Raw genomic sequence first — 10,513 nt, 5'->3', positions numbered from 1 at the left:
GGTTTATTATTGTCACTTGTACCGAGGTACAGTGAAAAACTTGTCTTACAAACCAATCGTACAGGTCAGTTCATTACACAGTGCAGTTACATTGAGTTAGTACAGAGTGCATTGATGTAGCACAGGTAAAAACAATAACAGTACAGAGTAAAGTGTCACAGCTACAGAGAAAATGCAGTGCAATAAGGTGCAAGGTCACAACAAGGTAGATCGTGAGGTCATAGTTCATAGTCCATCTCATTGTATAAGGGAACTGTTCAATAGTCTTATCACAGTGGGGTAGAAGCTGTCCTTAAGTCTGGTGGTACGTGCCCTCAGGTTCCTGTATCTTCTACCCGATGGAAGAGTAGAGAAGAGAGAATGTCCTGGGTGGGTGGGGTCTTTGATTATGCTGGCTGCTTCACCAAGACAACGAGAGGTAAAGACAGAGTCCAAGGAGGGGAGACTGGTGTCCGTGATGCGCTGGACTGTGTCCACAACTCTCTGCAGCTTCTTGCGGTCTTGGGCAGAGCAGTTGCCATACCAAGCCGTGATACATCCTGATAGGATGCTTTCTATGGTGCATCGGTAAAAGTTGGTGAGAGTTAAAGGGGACAAACCAAATTTCTTTAGCCTCCTGAGGAAGTAGAGGCGCTGGTGAGCTTTCTTGGCCATGGCATCCACGTGGTTTGTCCAGGACAGGTTGTTGGTGATGTTCACTCCCAGGAACTTGAAGCTGTCAACCCTCTCGACCTCAGCACCATTGATGTAGACAGGTGTATGTACACCGCCCCCTTTCCTGAAGTCAATGACTAGCTCTTTAGTTTTGTTGACATTGAGGGAAAGGTTGTTGTCATGACACCATTCCACTAAGCTCTCTATCTCCTTCCTGTACTCCGATTCATCACTGTTTGAGATACAGCCTACAACGGTAGTATCATCCGCAGACTTGTAGATGGAGTTAGAGCAGAATCTGGCCACACAGTCATGAGTGTATAGGGAGTAGAGCAGAGGGCTGAGGACGCAGCCTTGAGGTGCACCGGTGTTGAGAATAATCGTGCCGTAGGAATTGCTGCCTATCGTCACTGATTGCGGTCTGTTTGTTAGAAAGTCAAGGATCCAGTTACAGAGGGAGGTGTTGAGTCCTAGGTCTCGGAGTTTGGTGACAAGCTTGCTTGGTATTATTGTGTTGTAGGCAGAGTTGTAGTCAATAAACAATAGTCTAACGTAAGTGTCCTTACTGTCCAGATGCTCCAGAGCTGAGTGAAGGGCCAGGGAGATGGCATCTGCTGTAGACCTGTTTTGGCAATAGGCGAATTGCAATGGGTCCAGGTTGTCTGGTAGGCTGGGGTTGATGCGTGCCATGAGCAACCTCTCAAAGCACTTCATGATGGTGGATGTCAGAGCCACTGGTCGGTAGTCATTGAGGCATGTTACCTTGCTTTTCTTTGGTACTGGGATGATAGTGGTCTTAAAACAGGAGGGAACCTGAGATTGAAGCAGGGAGAGGTTGAATATGTCCACAAATACTTCTGCCAGCATGGTATCATGACAACAACCTTTCCCTTAATGTCAGCAAAACAAAAGAGCTGGTCATTGACTTCATGTAAGGGGGCAGTGTACATGCACCTGTCTACATCAATGGTGCTGAGGTCATGAGGGTTGAGAGATTCAAGTTTCTAGGAGTGAACATCACCAATAGCCTGTTCTGGTCCAACCACATAGACGCCACGGCCAAGAAAGCTCACCAGCACCTCTACTTCCTTAGGAGGCTAAAGAAATTTAGCATGTCCCCTTTGACACTGACCAATTTTTATCAATGTATCATAGAAAGCATCCTACCTGGATGCATCACTGCCTGGTATGGCAACTGCTCTGCCTGTGACCGCAAGAAACTGCAGAGAGTTGTGGACACAGCTCAGCGCATCACGGAAACCAGCCTCCTCTCCATGGACTCTGTCTATACCTCTCGCTACCTTGGTGAAGCAGCCAGAATAATCAAAGACCCCACCCACCTGGGACATTCTCTCTTCTCTCCTCTCCCATCAGGCAGAAGATACAGGAGCCTGAGGGCACATACCACCAGGCTCAAGGACATCTTTTATCCCACGGTGATAAGCCTATTGAACGGTTCCCTTATACAATGAGATGGACTCTTGACCTCACAATTTACCTTGTTTGATCTTGCACCTTATTGTCTACCTGCTGTGACACTTTACTCTGTATTCTGTTATTGTTTTTACCCTGTACTACCTCAACGCACAGTGTAATGAATTGATCTGTACGAATGGTATGCAAGACGAGTTTTTCACTGTACCTCAGTACAAGGGACAATAATAAATCAATACCAATACAAGAAGACCTGAAATAAAACAGAAAATGCTGGGAACACTCACAGATCAGGTTATACTAAAGCAGAAGGTAGTATAGTACAGTCTGGACTGATGAGCATGTCCTACAGCCCTAGATTACCAACACATCGCACAGGTAAAGAAGCAAAATGTGCTTCCAGCAGCCACATTAACCTGATGTGGCCACATCCTTTCAGAGATATTTCCTTCCCCCAACTTCCCTTCAACTGAAAACCAACTGTTTCTCTTTTTCCCCATTCTGGCGAAGGAAATGCTACCTGTTTCTCTCTCCTCAGATGCTGCCTGATCTGCTGTGTGTTTCCAGCGTCTTCCATTTTTATTTCAGATTTCCCGTTTCTGTAATTCTTTTTGGTTTTCCAGAAGTGACCATCCTTGGCCATTCTGCTTACCCATTGGCTAACTATCTGGAAGATTAAGGACTAAGAACATGGTTCAAAGTAGTGACCCATCACCTGCTTTATATGATTGACTGTCGGCTGAGAATGCCTTGTGGGACACGTTCAGTATTGGTAGAGTTCCTACAAGGACTTTGCTCTATCCATCACCCAAAGTTTGTAGATGCACCATATTCTGACCTCAGACTGCTACTCCAACACAGTAATTGCTATACCACCAGGTTTAATCCTTCTACATCCATGGATGACTTCGCTCTTCACTAGATTCTCATTTTTTACTTTCACGCTTTAAATGAATTGATGTGATAACCTTTGCGAAGACTACAATGCAAATATGAGTGAAGTGGTAACCAAGCTGTTAATTGGCTATTGTCTGACACCCGAGATAAATTTCAACTTCAATTATTTCCCTTTTGTGTTAAAGACACTCTATGATGCCAAGCCCAGCTAAGAACTGAGCATCTGGGGAGAATTCAAGGGAGCACAACTTTGCATCTAACATCTTCTGTTCTTGCTCCCTCTCTTCTCAGTTCTTTCCTTTTTTTCTCTTGGCACGTACCACCAGACCTAAGGACAGCTTCTATCCCACTGTGATAAGACTATTGAACGGTTCCCTTATACGATGAGATGGATTCTGACCTCACAATCTACCTTGTCTGACCTTGCACCTTATTGTCTACCTGCAATGCACTTCCCTGTAGCTGTGACACTTTACTCTGTATTCTGCTATTGTTTTTACCCTGTACTATCTCACTGCACTGTGTAATGAATTGATCTGTACTAATGGTATGCAAGACAAGTTTTACATGGTACCTCGGTGTAAGTGACAATAATAAACCAATCCCAATACCAATACTTTGCCCAGTGCTCCCCTGAGCTTTTTCCACCTTCATTCTCAGCTGCCAACACATCATCTCAGAATCCTAAAATGTAGAGCTCATTGGAGTAATCCATTGTTTGGGTTCTTGAAAGCCTATCTCTGAAATCAGTTGTGCAAATTTACTTTAAAAATCCTGGGATTTATGGATTAGTTAGATCTTAGGATTCCTTCTATTGCAATAGCCAAGAGGATTGAGAAGTCTGTATTGAGATACACAGTGGTACCGCGGTTAATGCCGCTGCTTCATGGCTCCACTGACCCAGGTTCAACTCCGACCTCCGGTGCAGTCTGCGTGGCATTCTGCTGGTGACTGCGTGGGTTTCCCCTGGATACTCCAGTTTCCTCCCACATCCCAAAGATGTGTGAGTTGGTAAGTTAATTGGCTAATCTAAATGCCACTAATGGAGGTGAGTAGCAAGAGAATCAGAAGGGAGTTGATGGGCATGTGAGAGAGTACAATTTACAAGGAATATGTAGGCAAATGGGACTGATGGGATTACTCTGAGATCTAGCATGAACTAAAAGGGCTGAATGGCCTCCTTTGTCATAAGAAAATATAAGGATAGAAAGAAAATGCCACTGGAGAGACCTGATTTCAAACAATAAATTGCTTCTGAAGACATGTTAGCTCCAGGATTATTGCTCTCCACACAATATTGTTGGCAGCAGCTGCCTTTTTTTTCACAGGAACCATTGAAAATTGTTCAAGTGGCAGCTCAGTGCTAATGTTATTTATTTTTGGACCCCCATCAAAAGTAGAAAGAGAATTGTAAACTGAGAGTACAAAAGTGATGAGATATACATACCAGGCATCGACCCATCCCTTCCTGAGGGCGATTTCCAATTGCCTCCTCTTTTTATTACTTAAAATGCTACCTACCCCAAAGTCCCAGCTATTCACCCTTCTGTGCTTTCGTTTTCTATCGCCGTTTCAAGTTCCATTTACCTTGCACCTTATTGTCTACCTGCACTGCACTTCCTCTGTAGCTGTGACACTTCACTCTGTACTGTTATTGTTTTTACCTGTACTACCTCAATGCACTCTGTACTAACTCAATGTAACTGCACTATGTAATGAATTGACTTGTACAAATGGTATGCAAGACAAGTTTTTCACTGTACCTCGGTACAAGCGACAATAATAAACCAATACCAATACAGGTCCTCCCCAGCTTACGGACACCTGATGCGGACAGCCTGTACACGCGAGAGAGCCATTGGGAGACCGGTGGGGTGGCTTTACTGGCTGCTGCGGGGCTGTAGGCATCTTCTGCCATGTGCGAACTCGGTTCTTGGCTGCACTTCAGACTTGCGAACTGTTCGGGTTAAGAGCAGGTCACAGGAGCGGAACCCTGCCATAATCTGAGGAGGACCTGCATCTAACTTTACTGGGGGGGCCATTGCTATGGCCCTTCTGGAATAATGAGACAATCATTACCACAGCACCAATTCAGATTCCACAATTGACATCAGCACCCTTGGAGAGGTGGCAGGTGGGGGTGGGGTGGGAGAGAAAAGCAAAAACACAGCCAAGGTTTCAACAGTGTCTCTGCCTTAAAGAGTAGTTACCAGAGTCAGCCCCTGGGTGATGAGCCAACTCCCATTTCAGAAGACACAGTTCAAAACTCTCGGGTACCAATCCAATGCAGTACAGAGAGTGTGCCGCACTGTCAGAGGTGCTTTATTGCGGGGGATTTTAGAAGCCGCTGAGGTTAGAAGTTTTGGAAAGAAGAATGTTTCATCATGGGGAATGGTTGCGAAAAGTCATTGTAAGTTGTAAGGGAAATGTGAATAAATCTGAAGCAGGGAACGACAGGAACTTGGAGGAGGGCAAAGCAGCAGGATGAGCTGCCCAGTAGAATAAGATAAGAAGATAAGATATTTTTATTAGTCACACGTGCATTGAAACACACAGTGAAATACATCTTTTGCGTAGAGTGTTCTGGGGGCAGCCTGCAAGTGTCGCCACGCTTCCGGCGCCAACATAGCATGCCCACAACTTCCTAACCCGTACGTCTTTGGAATGTGGGAGGAAACCAGAGCACCCGGAGGAAACCCATGCAGACACGGGGAGAAGGTACAAACTCCTGACAGACAGTGGCCGGAATTGAACCCAGGTCACTGGTGCTGTAACAGCATTACGCTCACTGCTGCTCTACTGTGGGGGCAAGTATAGATTGGGCTTCTCCTGGTCATTGTTACTTCAGCTGAAACTCCAGAAAGATGCTGCTTACTCCCAATGAGCCAGACATCTGTCTTCTTGAAAAGATCCCACTTAACAGCAATCCTCAAGCCATTGAATCAGCTACCCTTCACAAACATGCTCCATTCTACATACTGACAAGGAGCAATGTATTGGGGATTAGATAGTCCATTAAATTTATCTTCCATTTTGATTCTTTGCTCCCTTCATGATCTTATTTTAGCCATGACGCTCCATTGGAACATCTTTCTAAAAAACTTCTTAACGTGTGTACATTGATATAGTTTCTTCTCGATGGAATCTGAACATAAAGAGGTGAGGATCAAAGTATCGGAACAGGCAGAAATGATAACCAATGGTATTGGGAGCAGCAGTGGGACAATGCTGCCTTCAGGCAGGAGGTATAGGAGCCTGAAGAACCACACCTCAAGGTTCAACTGTGGCTTCTTCCCCATTGCCATCAGGTTCTTGAACTGACCTGAAAAACCCTAACGCTACCACTGACTGTATTTCTTTTTTCTCTCAACTTGCACTAATGTCATTGTGTTTATTTCAATTTATTTTGTTGTGTAGGTTATCTAACTTTCATGGTAATTATACCCTGGGTATATACACCTGCAACAATAAACAAACTTGGTACCATGGGTGACTAGGTCACCCGCAAGTCGCCAGCTATCACCACACCGCCTCCTTTCTTGGTGAGCCCGTTGTCCCCAGACAGCCGCTTTCTGAGTATTACAGGCGATTTCTCAGATGAAAACAACAGCAGCAATGAGCCAGAGTATCAGAGCCTCCCTGAGACTACTTCCACCTCCCTGCGCATGATATTGGTGTTGATGGCAAGGCCAGCACTTATTGCCCTCAAGAATGTGTCGGTGAATCACCTTCTTGAATTTCTGCAGGTCTCCTTGTGAATGTATTCCCACAATGAAAGAGGGAATTCCAGGATTTAGACCCATTAACGCTGGAACAACGATATATTTGCAAGTCAGGAAGCACGCAACTTCAAGGGAAATGTGCACATGGTGGTGTTCAGTCCGGATGAAGGACCTCGACCTGAAACAATGACTGTCTATTTCCCTCCACAGGTGCTGCCTGACCAGCTGAGTTCCTCCAGCTTTTTGTTGTTGCATGCAGTGGTGTTTTCATGTGTCCAAAGCTCTTATCCTTCTTGTTGGTAGATGCTGCAGTTTGTCAGGTGTTGACAGATTACCTTGTCGCTGGACAAGAGTACCTTGTCGCTGGTACACACTGTAGCCACGGTGTGCTGGTAGTAGAAGTAATCAATTTTTAGGGTAGCTATCAAATGGGCTGCTCTGCCTTAGGTAGTGTTTAGCTTCTTGGATGTTGTTGAAGCAGCACTCATCCAGGCAAGTAGAGAGTATTCCATCACACACTTGATTTTCAATATGTAAAATATTGAACATATCTGAGTTCTTCCAGCATCACAGTGTTTTTCATCTAGATTCCAGCATCTGCAGTCCTTTGTTTCTCATTGAACATATCACCTTTATTTATGCATCCTCAATACTCCAAAAGAATAACAATAATCTACTGATCAAGTCTTACAATTAATATTGTCTTGAATGTATCAGTTCCAATTTTATCAGACACGTATGAATTACTTTGTTTATAATGGATACCAATATTTTTTGCGCATTAGATCCCAACTAATGGATCTATTCTCCACAGAATCAATCTTTTTAACAGTTTGGAATAACATTCATTATTTACCAATCTTCTGGCACTATTCTTCAATTAAATGGGCTTTGCAGAATGATTCATGCTGTTGGGTTAATACAGTAATAAGAATATTAGAACATCTCCTACAATAGGAATATAATCATGCTAAGCTTGGCTTCATTCCTCAGTATAGTGTTATAATCTGTATTGCTGATTGATGTTCTTTACTGTAAAACGTGGCTAAATCTTCAGAGTGAAATGTAAGGTTAAGTGAATCTAACACAAGGTCATTATGACTTGAGCGATTAATTTAACAGCTTTAAAAACATAGTTCATAAAATACTCTTTACCCATCATTCAGGTTCTTTGCATTTCATAGATGGACTCAATTTTGCAGCACATTTCCACGCCAATTAATGACTTTCATAAGAAGCAGTGCAAGTCTAAGGGGAATTGGTAGCCTAGTGTTTAATATGAAGAAGCCGGGCTATTAATGTGCTAACATGAGGTTGAATCTGAGTGCAGCAGCTGGAGAACTTAAATGAATCTGAAATTAGTAATGGTAACCATGAAACTACTGGATTGTCATTAAAAACCCGTCTGAGTCAGAAACATTCTTCGGAGACTGAAATCTGTTGGCCTTATTTGGCCTATGTGTGACTGCAGACCCACCAGTGTGGTTGAAAGTTGACTCTTAATTGTACTCTGCCATGCTAGTCATTCAGTTCAAGGCACAATCAGTGACAGACAACAAAGGCAGGCCTTGCCAGCAACATTCACTTATGAGCAAATTTGTCACTAAGTGGCTTGGGAGGTCAATTGTACACAGATCTTTAAAATGTCTTGGAGACATAAGGGAAATGGCTCAAAAGTCCTTTAGAAGTAAAAGGAACTTGAGCACAAGGAGGTAGAAGTTATGCCACTGCAATTCAAAGCCTTATTTAGGACACACCTGGAGGACTGTGGGCACCACACTATGGGAAGCTTTGGAGAAAGTGCGGTGTACAATTATCAGAACGGTATCTGAACTTGAAGAGTTGTATTATTAGGAGCAATAACAACAACTCAGATTGTATTCTCTGTAACCTACTGTGATTTACTGTTGAATGATAATAGTGCAGATGGAGGCCATTCAGCCCTCGAGTCTGTGCTGTCTGCAACAGCAATTCAATGAGTCCACTGCCCTTCCGTTCCCAATTTTTTTCCTCTTTCTCAACTATTGCTCCTTTTGTGAATCACCACTATGCCTGTCTCCATTGGGCAGGGTATTCCGGATCCTACCCACTTGCAGCTTAAGACATTTTCTCCTCATGTTGCCTTTGGTTCTTTTGCAGATTATCTTAAATCCGTGTGTTGGATTCTTAACAATTCCAGCAATGGGAATGAATTTTCTGGAGGCAGAACCTATATTTGAGGAAGAGTACCTCACCTTCTGATGGGAAAATTGTGGCTTCTGGAATATATATCAAATTCAACCATTTCAGGTAACTCGTTTTCTCTGTTTGTATCATGACTGGCCAGTTGTGGTGTCAGGTCATCCATCTGTAACAGTAGGTTAGTTTTTTTTCTCCACTAATACATCCTGATCTTGGGGAATTCTTACATCTCTGCATAATACAGCTTTTACATTTCCTTTGGATGTGTCCTTGCCATCTAACCTCTCTCATTAACCTATCTACCAGAGGCTTAATCAACGGTTTATCTGCTTACCACCCCGGCCTCACCCTATTAGAGATATTCTCTGTCTTGTCCATCCCTCCCCCATCACACAATCTTAGAATTAGAATTCTAATCTTAGAATTAGAGGGTACAGTTTCAAGACAGAGATGAGGAGAAATTTCTTTACCCAGAGGGTGGTGAAATTGTGGAACTCCTTGCCATGCACAGCAGTGGAGGCCAGATCAGTGGGGGTGTTCAAGGAGGAGATAGACAGATATCTAAATAGTCAGGGTATCAAGGGATATGGGGATAAGGCTGGAAAATGGGATTAGAATAGTTTTTTGTCCCCCACCCCATTTCTTTTTCCCTTTTCCTTGGAGCAGACTCGATGGGCCGAATGGCCTGCTTCTGCTCCCTTGTCTTGTGATCTTGTGATCTTGTGATCTTCCCCTATTGTCTCTCCCCCATCTTCTCTGCAAATGGTTTCTCTTCTTTCCTCGTTCTGACAAAACACTAACTCTTTGTTCCTCAGATACAACCCTACATGCCGTGTGTTTCCATCATTTTCTGTTCTGATAACAAATTCTCTCTGTTGGTTATCCCAACACCTCTCAGTCCTTAGAACCCCACCTCACCTCTCAACCTTTGAAGGAGGACAATCACAGCTTTTCCAACCTTTCCTATTAAATTGTGTCTCATCCCAGTTATCAGTCTATCTTTCAGTCCTGATATTTCCTATCTTCAGTCCTGAAGAAGGGTCCTGACCCGAAACATTGACCGCCTGCTTTTTTCCACGGATGCTGCCTGGCCTGCTGCGTTCCTCCAGCATCATAATGTTTTTCATCAGTCTACTAAACTGTTAGTGTGTCATTTACAATCAAGAATGTACCTTTATTAACAGTGCACTAGTAAAGAATGAGGGTGATTTGAATGAAGTTATTAAAGTCAAAGTTGAGTTTATTGTCATCTGCACAAGTACATGTATGCACAGGTGCAATGAGAAATTTACTTGCAGCAGCATCACAGGCACATAGCATCAGATAAGCAATGTTCACAAGAAAAACATAAATTAAACATAAATTATACACAATTTTTACAAGGAAAAAATACAATTAGAACAAAAAAAACAAAGTCCATTTTAGTGCAAAGTGATCAGAGAGGTCACAGTTTTGCTAAACTGTAATGGTGATTAGGGTTTTGCCGGTTAGTTCAAGAACCAAATGGTTGAAGGGAAGTAACTGTTCTTGAACTTGGAGGTGTGGGATTAAGCAGAACTCATAGCATAGCTAGAGAGAACCTATTTCAACTGATAAATCCTGGAGGCACAGTTTAAAGTTAGAGC

The sequence above is a fragment of the Pristis pectinata genome, chromosome 3, assembly GCF_009764475.1.
Source record: "Pristis pectinata isolate sPriPec2 chromosome 3, sPriPec2.1.pri, whole genome shotgun sequence".
Classification (NCBI taxonomy): Eukaryota; Metazoa; Chordata; class Chondrichthyes; order Rhinopristiformes; family Pristidae; genus Pristis; species Pristis pectinata.
Note: the sequence above shows the minus strand (reverse complement) of the source record.